This window comes from Scomber scombrus, chromosome 13 (assembly GCF_963691925.1).
Source record: "Scomber scombrus chromosome 13, fScoSco1.1, whole genome shotgun sequence".
NCBI classification, from domain to species: domain Eukaryota; kingdom Metazoa; phylum Chordata; class Actinopteri; order Scombriformes; family Scombridae; genus Scomber; species Scomber scombrus.
In genome coordinates, this window is record NC_084982.1 from 11,326,373 (window position 1) to 11,346,709 (window position 20,337).

The 20,337-nt window shown below is 39.5% G+C and overlaps 1 protein-coding gene across 3 annotated transcripts in view; it reads right to left on the reverse strand.

Moving 5' to 3' along the window:
- The window catches only part of sytl5 (synaptotagmin-like 5), a 49,676-nt gene that overhangs the window by 25,376 nt on the left and 3,963 nt on the right, over window positions 1-20,337 (reverse strand). Inside the window, exon 1 of one of the 3 annotated variants that reach the window (XM_062431393.1) lies at window positions 5,330-5,532. The exons of 1 other annotated variant lie outside the window; for it this stretch is intronic. The gene's annotated coding sequence lies outside the window, so the exon portion shown is untranslated. Of the gene's footprint in view, window positions 1-5,306; window positions 5,533-20,337 lie in introns of those variants that run through there. One more of the 3 variants, XM_062431395.1, reaches the window with a different exon arrangement.

A 20,337-nucleotide genomic window follows, 5' to 3' on the forward strand; every position in this document is an offset into this window, starting at 1 on the left:
ATACCCACATATGCAAAAAAGCCTCTTGACCTCATGACCTCAACCCAACAGGAAGTCGGCCATTTTGGTTTTGATTTTTCCCGCCTAAAATTAACTCCTCCCACAGCGTTCGCCCGATCAAGTTCAAATTAGGTACGCAAACATCTCCAGACCTAGGTGAGCTTAAGTTGTGCTCTGCGCATCCGTAGGTCAAAGGGCGTGTCTGCCAGGGCTCAACTAACTTTGGCGTGCTCGCCATGTACATACGAGTGGCTCTCACGCCCACATACTTCATCCAATCAGCTTCAAACTTGCTGGACATGATGATGGCTCCACCCTGAACGTCACGATATATTAACTTCCCACGTAACTCATAGCGCCCCCCGGTGGTAACAGGAAGTTAACTAAGATTCATTAAAATTACATACTTTGCCCCATCAACTTCATTCAGAACCAGTTGGTGAAGCTACATTATGAAGACTGTGAAGCTACGAGTAATGGCGTCTGTGTGGCGACGCGGCGACCATCAATTCCTCGCCATGAAAATACGTTTGGCTTTTTGATGGCTTTATTGAACTCGTATCATCATGAAAATTGGTACACAGGTCCAGGGTGCCGACCTCAACGTCTCCATTCGCTCATAGGCGATCTCACTCGTCTCGCCCCCTAGTGGAAACAGGAAGTGCCATATTTTACATCATCATTGTGCGATTTCCACAAAACTTCACATGTGTAATCACTGTCCCACCCTGAACGCAACCGCTTGTGTTTTGTTACACTCTACTGCCCCCTGGTGGATGAACCATCAACCTCTCATAACTCCTTCATGCTTTGTCCAATTCACTCCAAACTTCACATGACTGATGAGTGGCCGCCCTGAACACACCAGACCACACCAGACCATATGTGTAACTACCTGTGACTGCCCCCTACTGGATGAACGAAACATTGCATTTTTGGCCTCCTTCCAGGTTTTTTCTCACTTTCTGCTTCACGCCACAGCCCCGCCATGCCTCAGGCCCGCGGTGGCATGGGTGAGCGAGGGCCCGCCATCGCCGCTTGCGGCTTTAATTTTTGTTATAATTGGGTTCTTTTTCATTGTATGTTTTAATTTTTCCAATTTTTACTATAATTGGGTTTTATTTATTTATCTTTTTAATTGTATGTTTTTATGCTTCTAATTCTTACTGTCAAATTATTGTTTTTATGTAAGGCACATTGAGTTGCCCCTAGGTATGAAATGCGCTATATAAATAAAGCTGCCTTGCCTTGCCTAAAGTAACCAAAGTAATTACAGATCATCCTGAGGAGAACATTTTAAGGCAGTCCCTCCAATATATGTTGAGACATTTTACTCAAAGTGACAAATATCAATAGATGTTGAGATATTCAGTCTGGACCAAAGTGTTGGACCAACTGGAAGAAATGTCACTGACGTGACTAATAAGTAAGTCTTTGGATAAAACCACCAAGAGTCTGCAAAATGAATGTAATATATCTGTGTGCACTGGCATGCAGGTGTGCAGATAATTAGTCTTATGAATTTCAAGGAGAGATAGAGCTTTGCTAATAGAAGCTGAGAAATGTGGGTGGTGTGCTCTGAATGTCAAGCCTGGAGACAAACTGGGAATTGTCAAGATATTTCACCAAATGTCAACCAAATTTCACAAAATGTCAAGCTGCTGGTGTGCCAACAGTAAAGTCAGAGCATCACCAGGGTTATTAGGGTTCATCATCTGGGCACCATGGATATCTGAACCAGATTTCATTGCAATCCATCCAACAGTTGTAGGAACATTTCAGTCTGCATAGACAAATACACAGGCTGTGTGAGACAGAGCTCCAAAAGACCCGAAGTGGAACCACTTTCACAAACATTCAGACAACACAATTTTCTTCCAACTGGGGAATAAATGTCAAAATTAAATGTCTATAAAGCAGAAGGTTGTAAATGTAGAGTATAACATAAGATTCTGGCAGCTAAACAACTGTGACACATATATGACTAATATTTGGTCAACAACATTATTAAAGCCAAATATTTATCTGAGCCTCTATCATATTATTATGGTTCCGTAAGGACAACAAGGTTTCAGAGTTTGAACTGTGTGCTGCAGTAGGCGGTGTCCTGACGCAGCCCTCCCTGAGTACACACAACACACATTCCTGCTGCTGCTCACTCAGCCCTGAGTAAACAACAGTGAGGAGACAGTTAAACTTTGGCTCCCGAGCAAAGGAAATACACTCACTTCTCAGCTCTGTACTAATAACGTAGCTTCGAGGAATGCTCGCTGACTCACTGCTTTCTCAACACAGTGTGGGGAAAGTTTTCATTTTTTTCCCGCCATTCACAATTCATGTTGTACAAGCATATAATGGAAAATTTACAACAGGGTCAATGCTTTACTGGGGACATCTGGCTACAAGGCCACATTGTGTTATTCTAGGTGTTTTATAACTGTGGCATTTCACTAGTTTGGTGTTTTCTGCAGGTGGCCGGGCTTACAGACAGCAGAATCAATCTGCCAATTACAGTGCCTATAAAAAGTATTCACCCCCTTGGAAGTTTTCCCCTTGCATTGCTTTTATAAATTGAATCATGGTCCATATAATTTGTGAAAACAAATTTCTACAAAGTAATTTCATTTTTGAAAATTTTTAAAAAAAATTAAAAATATGTAATGTAAAATAAGTGACTGCATAAATATTCACCCCCTTCAAGTCAGTATTTAGTAGATGCACCTTTGGCTGCAATCACAACACTGAGTATCTGTCAATTTTACTCAATTCTTCTTTGCAAAACTGCTCAAGTTCTGTCAGGTTGCTCGGAGATCAGGTGTGACCAGCCCTTTTTAAGTCCAGCAACAAATTCTCTATTAGATTGAGGTCTGGGCTTTGATTCGGCCACTTCAGAACATTCACCTTGTTGTCTTTAAACAATTTCTGTGTAGCTTTCGCTGTACGCTTCAGGTCATTGTCTTGCAGAAAATAAAACTACTCCCAAGTTGCAGTTCTCTTGCAGAATGAATCATATTTTCCTCCAGGATTTCCCTATATTTTGCTGTATTCATTTTACCTCTACCTTTACAAGCCTTCCAGGGCCTGCGGCCATGAAGCATCCCCATAGCATGATGCTGCCATCACCATGCTTCATGGTGGGGATGGTGTGTTTGTACTGATGTACAGTGTTTGGTGTCAGCCAAACATAGCGTCTAGTCTGAGATGGAAAAAGCTCCATTTTGGTCTCATCAGACCAAAGAACCTTCTTCCAGTTGACCTTAGAGTCTCCCACATGCCTTTGGGGAAACTCTAGTCAAGATTTAATATGAGTTTTCTTCAACAGTGGCTTTCTTTTTTCTGTTCTTTTGTCTTCACGGTGTTATTGTAGCAGGAATACTGATTAACCAGTTACTGGACCTTCCAGACACAGGTGTTTTTATACCATATTCATTTGAGACATGTTCACTGTACTCAGGTGATCTCCCTTTCACTAACTGTGAGACCAATCATCAATCACCAATTGGCTGGACCTCTATTGAATTAGGTCAGTCACTTTAAAGGGTGTGAATATTTATGCAATCACTCATTTTACAATATATATAACCCTAACCCTGTTTTCACTTAATTCTTAAAAAAAAAAAAAAAGCCAAATTATATAACCATGATTCAATTTATAAAAGCAATAAAAGGGGACAACATCCAAAGGGGGTGAGCATTCAGCGGATGAACAGAAATGGCTAACAAAACAGGGCTTTGAAGTCATAAACCAAGGCCACGTACTTTCAACTGAGTCCTGAACTGTGTGTAGTTGTATACATGTATGTTTTTCCAGATGGCAAACCTTTACATGTAAATGCTTTCAAGGGAAAAAATATGTACAAGATGATTCATTTTATTTTACTGCATTCTGACCTTGTAAAAAGGGTCTCGGTTTGTACTTGATACACCGGGGTATGCTTAGCTTTGGATGGAAGCACTCTGCAAATAGAGGCCAGGCGAGTCCTTTAAAGGAGAAGTTGGCGACCATCTATATTTTCATTATTCTTCAACAAATACCATGAAAAGACAAAACCAACAGTGAAGCGATGCTGCTAACAAGTACTGTATGTGTATTTAAAGCCTGACATAGTTCAGTCCACACTGTTGCCCTGGGTGACGGGATCCTTCATTACAGTGAATATGGACACTGTAGTTTATTAAAGAATATATCAATGAGCTACATCGCTACAATAGAGTTGTGAAGTGTTTTCCTCATTCCCATTTAAAATGTTCTTTAAACAATTTCCTCAATATTACTGAACACAGAAACTCAGGAAAGGATAGTATAACAAATCTACAGGTTTATATTATGACCACAAGTTTCCATAATTTCGACTTTATTAGAGACAAATCAGAAGAGTTACAAAATTCCACTTCATCATTGAAGTTGTAAACAAAATGCAGCACCATAGTAGCTGAATTCACTAAGAAGTGACCCAGAACTTCTATCCAAACCGTCTCACGCTGCAGATTGTATAATTAGTTTCCTCAACACTGAGTAATAGTTAACTGCTACCCAGATGTTTTCTAACGTAGTTGTTCATCTTTCGTTGTGATGATTCAACTGGGAGAGTTTTTATACAATTGAGTCACATAACTTTGTTGAGAAAATGAATCTGATTTATACTTTTAAAACCAAGGGGTCTAAAATATCTCCTCCCACTTCGCTACATGTCTTTATTACCATGAACACTGTTGCTATATATCTATAATGTGGATCATCAGAAGAAGCCGATGGACTTGGGCCTGAGTCAGAAGTAATAAAGTATCTTCTTTTTATGGTATTTGTTGACAATAAGAAAAATACAAAATAATGCTTCCCTTTAAAAATGCAGTCTTATTTATGTAGTATTGTTTGAGGCGAAATTTCTGTTATTCTGCTGTTTTTCAGCATCTCAACTTGGCATGAGAGTGTCTCCCTCTGGCAACATTGTTTTGCTCATCAGTGCTCCTGCGATGTGAACAACAAATATCTGGCCTCTTTGTTGCCTCGTGCTTTGCTGAAAATATAATCTCATATAAAGTTTTGATCACGAGTAGCACTATACAGCAATGTTTTTATGAGTTATGTTTTGTTTGTTCTCATGCATGCACCTAAACACACGATATGCTGCCTACAGTTTCACACTTCATAGTTCATTCAGTGATCTACAGATCCACTGGCTGGGTGATATGATTGAAATCATTATCTCAATATTAATATTGATACTTTCTGATATTAATATACATCACAATATGGCCAATATGGTCAAAATTACACATACGGTATGCTGAGGAAGCATTCTCACCAGGTCCATTGATCTGTACTCACATGAAATTCATCAGTAGATGGCGTTTGACCAGATGTCATGACGTTAGATGAAGATAAAAAAAATAAAATAATAATATTTTAAGTCAACAAGGCCAAGAAGAAATTGAAATTTGAACATCTAAAGCTTTACAACTAGGTAAATAATAAATAATTTCCTATTAACTACAATAAAAACCAAGAGACTGATAAAATAATATCGTTGCATGAGCCATTTAGTTTCTGTTCTACAACTGGGCAAAGTCCATCTGCTGATATAATAGAAAGTCTAAAAGTCTACAGCAGTGCTGGCAGCTCTGTGAGGCTGTACTTAGGCAGGGAGGTGCTTTGAGCTAAATACTAACATGCTGATGTTTAGCAGGTGTAACTTTCACCATCTTATTTCTTAGCATAATATGTTAGCACAGTAACATTTACTAACTACTAGCGTTAAACACAAAGTACAGCTGGTGTGAATGCCATTAGTTTAGTAGGTAATTGACGGCGGCGCTAGATGGAAAGTTAAAGGCTGAAATGGCTTTTTAGGTAATTTGTAAAATCACAGCTTAGTCAAAAAATTTAATTTGGACAGCAGAAATGATAATCATCATGGCACAATTTTGATACATTAAATAAACTGCATTATTGAATTATCTCCCAGCCTAGATAGAAAAGTGTTTTTTTCCTAACATCACCTGCACTCAGCTAATATTTCTCCATCTTGTTCACTCTTCACTTCTAAACCTTAATGTGATCTCAGCAGCAGGGCAGCAATATCCACTTGGTGCAGAAGCTTTGAGTGCATCACACACTTTACACATCATGTGAATGCAGTTATGAAACCTTTTGGATGAGCGAGTTAAAGTGGGATGAATGAAGCCAACAGAATATTTTTATGTTGTGCTGGTTTTTTTTTTTTACAGAAATGTGGGTCAGCCCCATCCTCTAAATTCATGTGGTTCGACTTCAGCTTTAGCCTTGTTATTTCAATGAGGAGCAGCACAGATCTTTGACTTGAGTGATCTTTTTTGTCTTAAAGACAGTAAATAAATCATGCAGTAGCTCCTTTGCCTTGTATCAGCAGATTTTTCATCTTGTGGGAGGCTAGCGTTTTCTGGATAATTTCCCCTTTTCCCCTTTTAATTTCCCACTACCACACAATGCACATAGAGGTGGCTGAGAAGAACAGTGAGTCCAGATCATTTATAAGTTATACTAATTGCGAGTCCTGTGTAACAGACAACTGCATGACTCTATCAACCATTATTCTGTCTATAAAGGATTTTCTTCTGGTTGATGGGACATGCAGTCTTCAATGCACTGTGGCTCTGCTCTTTTGTTTTCATGTTTTAGCCTCAAATGTCCCCGTGGTAACCCACAGGATGCTGTAAAGTTTCTTCCTGCATCAATAATGTGACACAGACAGCGGTAGATAGTGATCATGAATGGCAGAGAGCATCTCTGGTGACCACTAAACAGCAGGTCAATGCAACTCAGCCAAAGAGACGTGCTGCCGGCACACAGCTGCAGGAACACAGGATTTTATATGGTGTGCACGCACACACACACGCACGCACGCACGCACGCACGCACGCACGCACGCACGCACGCACGCACGCACGCACGCACACACACACACACACACACACACACACACACACACACACACACACACACACAAACAGGCGGACATGCTCTAAGTGTAGAAAACATTAAAAATTCATCAGCAATGGTACACTTCACAGCTGCTAACACCGCTGCCATGGCACACACCAGAGAATATAACATATACTGAACCTCTGCTTTTGTAATTCTGCCCCAACTAGTACGTATTGATCTCTAGACTCCTCATACAGCAGACCTGTTAAATCACAAGTCTCCACACCACTCAACATGCCTGCATATGCTACATTTATGTCACTATAGAGTAACATTCTGTAATTGTTCATGTAAACATCCAAGTCATCATTATGACAATATAAAATGTGTATAGTGTTTATCACCAATGCACAATATTTTCAGGCAGTGCATGACCATTTCCAGTTGTCAGATGATATGAATGCTCACGTCATAAATTTGAATCTTTCCCATCTATCCCACATAATGTGAATGTTATATACAGAAGACAAGTTACTTTAATAGTCTCTTTTTATTCAATTAGTATTTCATAATTTAGTTTGAGTGTTTAATGGCATGTTTTGTGTTCCATTTAGAGCTTCACTGAGCCAGTTAACAGAAAATATTTTTGCTACTATTTTGATCATCAATAAATTGTAATTCATCGAGCAAAAACCTTTTGATTGCAGTTTTCTCTATTTTACGTCATTGCAAGTTGATGAATCGAATTCAGTGAAAATAATCATTAGCTGCAACCCTAAATGAATTAATTAGTTTGAATGTATGATCAGTTGTTTTCAGTTTTTGATTTATATTACATTACATGTTAAGTAAGCACTGAAAAGAACCTAAATGAGAATAATGATGATTTACTCCACTGATATATTTCTTTATTTACCGCTAATGTTCTGATCTCTATTATCATCTTTGTCATCATCCCTCCCTCATTAACTCCACACTAATAAAGTCTTTAAAACTGTGTGTAAATGTGAACATACACATCTTTTTATTTGCCCACTGACTTCAGTGAAAGGAGGAATCACATAAGACAGCAGAACAAACTGGATTTTAAAACCAGGCAGGTTGTTAAATGGCCTAAATCCTTTATTCAAGGATTCATTCAACAACAATGACAGATGTAACTATGATCAAAGCACAGAAACTCTCAACAAACATAAAATTATATTGCAGTTCTATGTTAGGTGGATGACAGTAACATAGATTTCTGCACATAAAACCCAGAGAGTCAAGCCAATCAGATGCACCAGTAGTGACAGTACAACACTGTCACTGCTGAGACTTTATGAAGCAGTGTATAAAGCGACCACAAAGTATCTTCCTCCTGCTTCATGTCTTTTAGAGCACCACATAAGTTACAAATGTAAAAGTTACAAATGACCTCTTAACTTCATCAGACAATGGACTTCTCTCTGTCCTCGTCCTGTTAGATCTTAGTGCTGCCTTCGATACTATTGATCATCAAATCCTGTTAAAGAGACTTGAACATTTAATTGGTATTAAAGGAACAGCATTAAATTGGTTTAAATCCTATCTGTCAGATAGATTTCAGTTTGTAAATGTTAATGATAAATCCTCCATGCAAACAAAAGTTAAACAGGGTTCAGTGCTTGGACCAATACTATTCTCCTTATATATGCTTCCTTTAGGAAACATTATTCGGAAACACTCAATAAATTTTCATTGTTATGCAGATGACACTCAATTATATCTATCAATAAAGCCTAATGAAATCAACCAGTTAACTAAACTACAAACATGCATTAAGGACATAAAGGCCTGGATGACCTGTAACTTCCTGCTGTTAAACTCAGAAAAAACTGAAGTTATTGTGCTTGGCCCTAAACACCTCAGAAACACATTATCTAATGATATAACTACTCTGGATGGCATTACTTTGGCCTCCAGTACTACTGTAAGGAACCTAGGAGTTATATTTGACCAGGATCTGTCCTTTAATTCCCACATAAAACAAATTTCAAGGTCTGCCTATTTTCATCTGCGTAACATTTCAAAAATCAGACATATTCTGTCTCAAAATGATGCTGAAAAACTAATCCATGCATTTGTTACTTCTAGGCTGGATTATTGTAATTCATTATTATCAGGCTGTCCTAATAAATCTCTAAAGACTCTCCAACTGGTCCAGAATGCAGCTGCACGCGTGCTGACAAAAACTAGAAAGAGAGATCATATTACTCCTATTTTAGCTTCACTGCATTGGCTTCCCATAAAATCAAGAATAGAATTTAAAATCCTTCTCCTCACTTTTAAAGCTCTTAATGGTCAGGCTCCATCATAGCTTAAAGAGCTTATAGTACCTTATGTACCTACTAGAACACTGCGCTCCCAGAACGCAGGCCTACTTGTGGTACCTAGTATCTCTAAAAGTAGAATGGGAGGCAGAGCCTTCAGTTATCAGGCTCCTCTCCTGTGGAACCATCTCCCAGATTCGGTCCGGAGGGCAGACACCCTCTCTACTTTTAAGAGTAGGCTTAAAACTTTCCTTTTTGATAGAGCTTATAGTTAGCAAGCTCCTAGTTTATGCTGCTATAGGCTTAGACTGCCGGGGGACTCCTACCTCCATGATGCACTGAGCTCCTCTCTCCTCCTCTCTCTCTCTCTATCCATCCATCTATATCCAATAACATTCATGTACTATTAATGCATTCAGTAACCTACACTTCTTCCCCGGAGTTGTCTGTGCTTTCTTTTATCACAGGTAATCTGGGCCTGTAGACGTCCGGATGACAGATTCCAGTCCCGGACCTTCTAGCTTCAATGTTTATTTTCTATGTGCTTCTCTCTCCCTCCTATTCTTGCTCTCTCTCCCCTCTACCCCAACCGGTCGAGGCAGATGGCCGCCCACTTTGAGCCTGGTTCTGTCTGAGGTTTCTTCATGTTAAAAGGGAGTTTTTTCTTGCCATTGTCGCTAAATGCTTGCTCATGTGGGAATGTTGGGTCTCTTTAAAATTAAACCTGAAGAGTTCGGTTTAGAACCGAGGTGAAATCAATAGGCAGCCATGGTCTCCACAGACAGCTCAAGATTAGATCTGGCATGCTGGAGGAGAGTGGGAGAGGATTCTGGGAAGAGACACAGGACTGGTTTGGGTGAAAAGCGACGGCGCATTCAACGATACATGACATGTTTATCCGAGTGGAAAGTATCCTTGCCTGAGTGTACTTTTCATTTAAGTGGTGACCTCGTTATCTTTCTCTCTTTTTCTGGGACTCTTTCTTAGTCTCCGATGCACATACATCACCTCTGGGCAGATAACATATCTGCACCACTGCAGTGCTGAAATAACCCCCTCCCCCTGCCTGGAGACCTTTCAGACATATTGTCCATGTTACTGTCAATCAAGCGAAGACCTTTTAAGGCATATATCCGTGTCTTTCTTCATCCGCTGCACTCTGCATGTCAATAACTCTGTTGAAAAAACAAACATCATGGTTTCCCAATCAGAATCCAATTTGAAACCATAATTAGTTGGATGGCTCAAAGGTAATGAAGCGACATTAGACACCAATATGAATAACTCAGCTCTGTCAAGCCTGACACTTTGCATTTTTGTGACTACCATTCCTTCCTTGCCAGTTTTGTCTCTGATTATAAGTCTACAGTGTGGTGATATCACCTTGCAGCAGATGGCTTGATCTGTCTGGCTGTCCACAAAATGTCAAGATTGCACTGAAGACAAGTGTGAACAAAGGAGAGAAAGACAAGTTTGTAAAAGCCGGCGTGCTTGAGAAGTAGTTCCTACACATCTGAAAGTGTCTATAGCTGTTCAGAGCGGCCACATTTAAAGGAGATGTGAAAAGTGTGGCATCAAAATGGTACAAATGTGTGACAGAAGTGTCTGTGTGGAGAATGTCAAAAGAGAAGTTGAGAGAGAAATTTGAAATCTGCTTACTTTGTCACCGCCACACACCTGGCCAATCACTGTGTGAGGTAGATGTACAAAAATGGTCAAACAAGTCAAATATGCTGGTTGTACAACGAAAACTCATCCCTGACACTTTTGTGCCACCTTTACTTATTGGGGATTTTTTAAACTTTCCAAAAACTGATCTTATAGTTGAAAGTAGGCAGGACTTCCTACCATACACAACTACTTCTATCCCTTTTCATTTGTACAACCAAACACCATGAATGAAGACTGTTCAATCCCAGTTATCATCCCTCCTCCTGCTCTATGACGGCAGATTTTTTACACTGTCTGTAAATGTGAGGGTCATTTGTAGCAGCAGCTATAATTACTTTCAGGCATTGTTTGCACGACACATCATATGATCTAATTTGCCTTGAGCTATACACAAATCCAGCACGGTGCCAGAGTTAAACTGAACACATTTACAGTGACAGTGAACACGGCAGTGATTGAGATAGTCACAGTTGACAGTCTTGACACATTAGTGTGAGACTGGTTATGATGCATGATTTGGGAAAACAAAAATGAACTGCTACTCTTTGACCTCCACAGTCTGAATCTGTGTGAAATAACTAATTAAATTCAGCAGTTACTTGCTAGCTTACGATTGAAATCATCAAACTTCACAATTTCTTGCACTGAATCTGAGAGTGAAATCCTTGATGTGCATTACACTGTTACACGTTGGTTTACAAGTGTGGTGCCACTGCAGCAATGGCAGGTTGTCTAGTGATGTCGACTGACGCCTGCAGCCACCACCAATTCCAACATGATGGAATTGGTGGAAAAAATTAACCAGCGGACACAAACGCAGACTGTAATGTTATCTTTCAGCTTTCTTTTTTAGCATACAAACCTCTGTGTTTGACCACTACCATGCTGCCATGGAGCACACATTTCACAGCCACCGTAACATTGCAATTCCCAGAGGTGCCATCATCACCAATGACCTATCAAGCTCGTGTGCCTCTCAGTTTCCTGCAGGGCTCAATGGAGCAGAAAATAGGAAAAAACAAACCAACAGAGTTAGTGCCTCTAAAAACCATATTCTGTCAGATGTCCTCTCTGTCACTCGCAGCATTCTTCGCCTCCGCTCGCTAGTTTTCACCTTTATAGAACCCTCCTGCATTAGTCTTATCTGAATGCTGCTTATTGTCCTCACATTGATAGGTTGTTTGTGCCATTTCACCAGTTAATTAAGAGGAAAGGGCAGCGTGGGTTGAGGAAGAGGCTGCCACTCCTTCAAACAGACCAGCAGAAAAAGCACAGAACCGGAGATGGAAAATGGATTATTGGTTTGTTTGCTTGTGTTTTTGGGTGTAACCAGTGAAATAAAAGATTGCCAGAGGGAAAAAAGACTGTCGTGATTTTAAGGTGAAAAGGAGAAAGACACTTAGAGCAGGTGGTCAGCGATGACTTCACACAGGTTCAGTGTTCTGACCTTGAAAAAATGTATTTTTCATCCCTCTGGAAGTCACAATATGCTTTAAGAAAAATCTCTCATAGAAATACAAAGAAAGCCTTTTCTCCTCTTCACAAAGAGCTATTATATTGTGATCACTTTGCATAATGTTTTTCTGTATAGTCACAATCCTAATGACTTCTTTGAGGAAAATTGCTTCGTTACTTAATGCTGTGTTATAAAAACGTGTTATAAAAGCTGTGTTCATTAATTTTTTCTTTAAACAAAAAAACAACACACAACCCAATTACGTTAAAATCACCACAAAGGACTCAGACCATTTCCTGCACTGTGAAGTCTAAAGTCAGAAAGATAAAACACTCTCAAAACACAATTTCCAGATTTTGCAGCCTTTAATTCTTCAAGCAATGTATAATATAACAAGACCAAGAACCTACAGTGGGTCTGTAGTCTCAGGCTGTAGCCACTGCAGTGTTTTGAGCTAAAGATGAATAAGATGCTTATTAATATGCTTCAGAAATAATATTTTCCATGTTCACCATCCTTTATTTGGCACTATACACAAAAGACAGTTGCGGCTGGAGCAGGTCATTCCCCTCTCTTTCCCTGTTTCCTGTCCGCCTCTCTGCCAGCTACTGACTGAATAAAGGCAAAAAAAGTCCAAAATAAATCTTTTTAAAAAAATACAGTTGAGGCTGCTGGGAATGTCACTAGTTCTTCAAGTATTTGATCATAAATCAAAATACTGGACAGAGTCGATCTTTAACCAGACAATGGTGCTTTTTACAATTCATCAGGTAGAGACATTTTTTCAACCCCTTGGTGCAGTTAGTAGGAAAGTCATTAGGATACATCCTCTCTGGGGAACAGGAGATATCTGTACAAAATGTCATACTAATCAATCCAATATTTATCATGATATTTCAGTCTGGGCCAAACTGGTGGACAACTGGTCGGCATTTTCATCCATACACCCACACTGCCAACTAAAAAACATCCAAGGTACAGAGGATTTGAATTCTGCATTGTAAATCATGTTGTGTTTAAATGAAGTCGATATCTGGCAAACCAACTGCACTCTGTATTTTAACTACAAGGCATTTCATTCATTCACTGACATGTAGTGAAGTGGTTTACTGCCTGCCTGTCACACATGGACCCAACTGAGCTGTACGTATTCTACAAGGCTTCTTCTGAATGTACTGCGGCTTGAATTTGAACATCTATTTGAACAAGAGCTTCTGCAAAATGTAAATAATATTGCAGCCTGTTTCTACGAGTCATTAAAACGGTTACATCAAAGAAGTAAATCAGGTGGTAATGATAATAATTATCTTGTTAAAATAACAGACATTTTCCCCACTGCACCCTCCATATTTCATTCACTCAACCTTTATTTACAACTGGAGGAATGATTGAGGGCACACCCTCATTTTCAATGATGTCGAGAGTACAATTAAAACAGATTAAATACACACACAAAATAATTAATGAGAAAAACAAACATGGTTAAAAACATGTTGGGGCTTTATAATAAATAGAGACCAATGCCTGTCACATCTTACTGTTAGAGTTTCCCACTCAACCTTTACATACAAGATGCAATGATCAGTAGGATGTCACCAGTAATACATCTGAATGTAAGGGTTGTAGGGTCTATAGATATTACTTTTACTTCTTTTTTATTTATCAAAATGTGTATCTAAGTATCTTATTTGTGTACGGTTGAATGAATGAACATCACGATAATCCAAAACAGATAAGAAGAAGGCCTCAGTTATCCACTTACTACTATGCAAAGAAAAATGAGCTCTGTTTCTGTACAAATATCAATTTTTTTGTCGAGCTTGCTGACAAGTGTGTCAATGTTAAATTTAAACTTAACTTTTTGATCCAGCCAGATACCAAGATATGTATACTCAGGGACCCTCTCAATACTATGTCCATTCAGAATGGTAATATGCAAACTATAGTCCACAATATCTTAATAATCACAATCTCTTAAAATTAAAAATTGCATCTTGCAATATATCAAAGGCTTGTAGGATTTCAGTGGTTGCGTGAGCAGTACTAGCAAAGTAATACAGAAATGTCTCATCCACATAGAGAAGGACTGCAATATGTGATAAATTACATTATATTGTTAATATAAATTATGAACAAGGCAGGGCCCAGTATTGAACCTTGTGGAACCCCCTTTGACAGTGGTATAAATACTGAATGATCATTTCTGAAAATCAGACATTGCTGTATATGAGGCAGGTACTCAATATCAAATATCCTCTATAGGAGCTTAGCACGATCAACAGTCTCAATTGCTTCTGTTAGATCATTCAACAAAGAGAGCACCGCAAAATTTCCCTTTGTCAACAGGAGGTATCATGTATAAACACAGTAGTAGCAGTGACAGGACTTTGTTTAGCTCTGAGAACAGACTTGTGTAGACTTAACACCGAATTTTTTGAGTTGAATGATTTGAGCTGATTATTATTAACTAATGACTCAAGGGTTTTAGCAAGACAGGACAGTTTGGAAATTGGTCGACAGTTATTAATATCATTTTTATCACTACCCTTATGCAGTGGGAATACATGTGCAGATTTACAGACCTGAGGGATAAGTCCAGTAGAGACTGCAAGATTAAAGAGATATGTAACTTGTTGAGCAATAAATAGGGCACAGAGCTTTAAAAATTTAGGGTCTTATTTATCCTCCCCAGTTGCTTTCCTGCAACTGAAAGGTACGGTTTAAGGGAGGGACATGAACCAAAGGCTTTCCATTAAGAACAGATCCTGAGTACACCATATCAAACAGACTCCCAGCAGCAGCTAAATGTGTGTTAAAAGCATGGCAAATCTTGTGATGTGTTATTTATTACGCAACCATTAAACATAATAAAGAATAGATAAGAGGATTTGTTTTAATTACATTTACTGCTTTCCAAAAATTTTGACAGGTTTTTTTTTTAAGAGCTAGAAATTAATTTTAATAATGGGATTTTGCTTTTCTGAAGGAGGATGTGCCTTTATTTATGAGTACTCTGAAAGTCAGCCAATGGGCTGCTTCACCAGTACGCCTGGCTAGAGCCCAAGCTTTGTCCTTTGTCTTGAACATCTCTTATAATTTTGCGGAGATAGGGGGCTTAATCCATCTTTAATCCTAAACTGGTTTAAAATGTATAATGTTTATTAGTGATAGCAAGCAATGTATTTAATATTCTAATGCCAATTCTGGTTTGTTTGGAGTTTGGGTTTTATTATTAGTTTTTTCATGGTTATAACAGCTTTTACAAGAAACAGGCTGGTGGTGTTTACGAGGGTCATTAGTGATCAGTACGGGAATGTTAAACACAGGAGCAGAGAGTGAAGGACAGAGTACCCTTTGAACCGGGCTCACCTGGAGGCATCACCCACTGAGAGGACGCTTCATGATTGATGGCTCCTATTTCAGGGGACACCAAGACAACACATTTCCCATCACACTGTATCAACAGAGACAATGGCTCTGATTGTTGTTGCATTATATTGTTCGTTCCAACACGAAGCACAACAGTTTAGACTTATGGACTGTTATATAGCAGTATATGGATGATGTCTGACACAATTTCTCCTGGGTGGCTGGGGTCGCACCTCCTGGAACAGTTACATGACTACTAATGAAGCTTAGCGAAAGTTCAGTCAGAAGACTCTAAACATACAGGCATAACTGGCAAACTTCTGCCTCCTTCAAGCATGCTCATCTATAACCTAGATTTCTATGTCTAGGGCGTTATTCCATTGTTGCTAGTCACCTGTCAATCTCAGCAACCAATAGCAAATCGCCACACTTCAGCCTGAGCCTATCAGCCTGAGCCTATCATCCTGTAGCGGTCCGTTTAAATGTGCCTCTCTCCCTTTTCTTCAGTCCTGTCATACAGCTGTTTCTGCGCCCCACCACCTCCCCATCTCCGCCATTCTCTACAGGATCTGCAGTCTATTCCCATCTGCCATCTTCTCTTCAGTCTCATTAGCAATCACCATCACCAGTGTCTGGACTTCATGGGGGATCTACATATATATGTAGCCGTTCAGAGATGATTCCTCATAGTTCAAGCGCCAAAGACTTTGTCATCCCTATGATTTTGTTCATTACATATTTACAATAAATATCTTTCTATTTACTTGTCTCTCCTGATTGAACTACAGTTTAGACTACCGTGACGAGTACTGATGGAAATTTCGGTTGTGAAGCAGCAGAAACAGATGCAACAAGATCAGCAACACCGGGACTACAATCTGTGACAGGAAGAGGGGCAACAGGTTTAACTCTTCAATGTTCAGCGACGACTGTAGCAATAGCAAAAGATGCAGCAGGACCAACTGTGTGTGTGTGTGTGTGTGTGTTTTCAGTGGCCCATTCATTTCAATTCTTTGGGCATGTCTGGTTCCACTTTGCCACATTCAGCATCGACTGAAGCAAGAGAGGAGAGGTAGGCACCAGGACCTGCAGGATCCATGACATGCCCGGTACAAGCAGGAGCAGAAACACCAAAAGCACCAGTTGTAGTGGAGACCACAAAAGGAGTGCTTGTCCAGCCCTGGAGGGTTGACAGCTTCAGAAAGGGAGGGGGGTCCAGGCCAGGTATTTACTGGTGCAGTGTTAATTCCAAGAATTCCAGTTATGTAATTCGCTGACGACAGAGCAAATGATTGGTCATGCCACTGCAGAGCTGGGAACTCCTCCAGGTCTTGAATGTAATATCTATTTGTACAACAATAGGCTGTTGAGCATGATGCCCCTTCAGACACACTGAACCTCTACTCTCTATCCTCCCCACATACCGCCAGGAATTACTCTGCGGTGTGAGGCTGGGCAGCTTGGGTCTCAACCCATTTTGTTCCTGTATTCACCTAGCCTTGTGCTGGTTAACGCTACCCGCACAGATGGGAATACTATCATCCAGCTCTCCATCACCTTCTCTACTCCTCTCTTTTAATAAGATCCCTGCATAGGATTGAGATGGTCTCCTCCAGGTCACTGATTTAGCGATTTAAATGTATGCAACCTGTGTTAAGTTTTCACATTTGTTTTCCCAAATCGTATGATCCGTATCAGCATGTTTCATTATTAATGTGATTAATTTCTCACAATTCAACAGCCTCACTGACAGGTGCCAAAGACAAGCAGAAACCCTTGCCACATCAGTCTTCAATATAATCAGGCTTTCCCTTGTCTGAATTGTGAAAGAGTCTTGTTTCTTTTGCTGAAAGGAGAAAACTGCAGTGAGTAGGATGAGAATACAAGACATAGTGATCTGTCTAGCCCACAGATTTGGCCCTGTTTAACCTTACGATAGCAACTATGAGACGGTTCAAGCGCAGTTGTTGGATAAACACACTCACATTAAGGGCAGATTGTCTGAAATCGACAAAAATCGACATTTACCTTGAAGGAAAAAAATGTAGTGAAGGTAGGATCATGGTGACCTTTAGGAAATCTGATAAAACTCAGATTTTTGTGATGTAACACAGCTGATCATTTGTGACGTGCGTCTTCCAGGAAAACTTCACAAAGTAAAAAATGCTGTTGTCTGTGAGACAAACATGTAAAAGATATGTCTAAGTGCACATAGATTTCTTTGTGCACTTAGAGCACAAGAAATGGGAGGTTTTTCCATTGACGCTGGATCTTATTAACCCAGTTTCAGTCGTGGCCTCTGCTGCTGCCGCTTCTTCACCGCGAAAGAGAGAGAGAGAGAGAGAGAGAGAGGGAGAGAGAGAGAGGTTACAAACAGTTCCCTCTCCTTTCACCGACATGGCTGAATATTTCATAGCACTCACTCCTGTTTAACCGCTGCTTGCCTGTCACATTTACTGCACTTTGTCTTTTCAAAGCATGACATTATAATGGAGAGAAAAGTGCCTGTGTGTGTTCAGAGTAACCTTACCATTAATCAGACTGTAACAACTGAACAGTATGTGTAATTTAAAACTGAGAAAATGCTAGTGGATTGTGATTCTTTTTTTAAGATTATCCTTGTGTCATTTTTGTTTTATTAGACTGTATGCGGGTACATTAACATGGCTGTAACACTCAGGACACGGATATACAATGAAATTCAGCGTTTGGAGGACAGATGGGTGTCTGGGCCAGCTGGGCCGCCAAGACACACTGATGAATAAAGATGTTTCAGTGAAGACAAAACTGCTGTTTTAGACATGAGGACCTTGAATCCCCCAGGTGGAGCACACAAATCACTGCATTTATCTACAGTATCAAGCCAAAAAAAGCATCCCAGCCTTGTTTCTGATTCATGGCTAGACCTTTGATTAATCTTTTCCCTGTATCCTGTTTATTTGCTCAGGATCATGGTGGTGAGTGGATTTCAGGTGGTCATGACATTCATTCAAATACGGTACTTTTGAAACTAAAGCGCTTAACAACAAAACACTTTTGATTCTGGATGCGAGCTCTCAGCCTCCAACATATTTGGAGAAAATCCTGGCTACAGGCCAAAACAACTGCATCTGTGAAATATGCAGCACACAGCAACCAATATTTGGAGCACAGAACATTTTGACAGAAAGGGCATCCTGATCTGCATTTCAGCACAGACAAGAGACAATTACTGAATTCTCACGCAGGGAAAAGTGTCTTTATAAAGTTCAGAGATGCTCTGGCAACATGGACTTTTCAATTAGCTGCTTCCTGGGTGCCAGTCAAGATAATCAGTGACCATTATAAATGTTTTTTTATGATGCAGATAATTTGACTAATGCTATAAAAGATTTAAGAAAAACTTAGTTTTCCTGTTTACAGTGCTTTCCCATTGCACTTGTTTCTGCATCGGCCACTTGAGAATTTGTACCACGGCTCTTTTGAGCCTCTGTCCTCTAACACTTGATTGTCTTGCCTCGTCGGTAAGTTGCTTTTGATAAAGTGTCCATCAAATGATAAAACGTAACTGTAAAAACGTTGTTAAGTTGTAGAAATATCCCGTCGGCTGCTGTTAAAACAAGACAATGTACAGCCACACTAACAGCTCTGTGATACTGTACTTGGAGATTAATGCTAACATCAAGCAACAACATGTTAAGTATACTCCTTCAGTGTGCAGCTACTGAGCATACTAAAAAGGTTTTGATTTTTAAGTGTACGCTTGAGGGAAATGATTCTCTGAAAAATGCAGTGCACAAAGGAAATGGAGGAGCTACTCACAGCTGGACAAAATTGATGATAGTGGCTGGTGGTGAAACAGCTCCAGGAACAAACAAAAAGTAACTATTGATTTTTCTGGGAAAAAAACAACAATTTGCTGTCTTTTGTTAGATTTAATTGGCTGTGGCATTAAGTTTGATTGCCTTTGCACCGCTCACATATTGCGTTATTTCCTGCTTTGCTATGTTGATTTCTTATACATTAACTGTAAAATATATACTATTTTGATATACTGTCAACATTATACTGCATACAGTTAGTGTGTAGTATGGATTTGTGACACAACTATCTTCTGGGAACCATGAATGTCTGTACAAAAACGTGTCCAATCCATCCAGTGGAAGTTCAGATATTTAACTGGACAAGTGGAAATGTCAACCTGCTGGTATCTCTACAGATATCTGAACCAAACATTAGTCCATTCGGAATTATACAGGTCCATATTTCATTAATAAAGGGTTCATACACTAATCTACCAAATCTGCAGTTGTATCTATCAAAAAGTAGTTTTAAATGTATTGTAGTCCAGATGTTTTGCAGTATTTTCCCAGTAGGAATATCCATGTGGACGGTTCTTTTTGAGGAACTAAAGAGCTAAATAGACGAGGGACTTTTCATAAGCTGCAAGCCAAACAATTGTCCTAATTTATGGCTTATAATTGATCTATCAAGCCTTATTGAACTATTTATTGACCATTAACAAAGAGATTAATTAGAGGTTATAAACCCTTAAAGGAGTGCTGTATCACTTCGAGTATTACCCTATTAGAAGAGCAGTTTGTGAAAACTCCATTAACACATTGTGTCTACCAATATTCAAAGATTCAACACCGTGACACTACAGA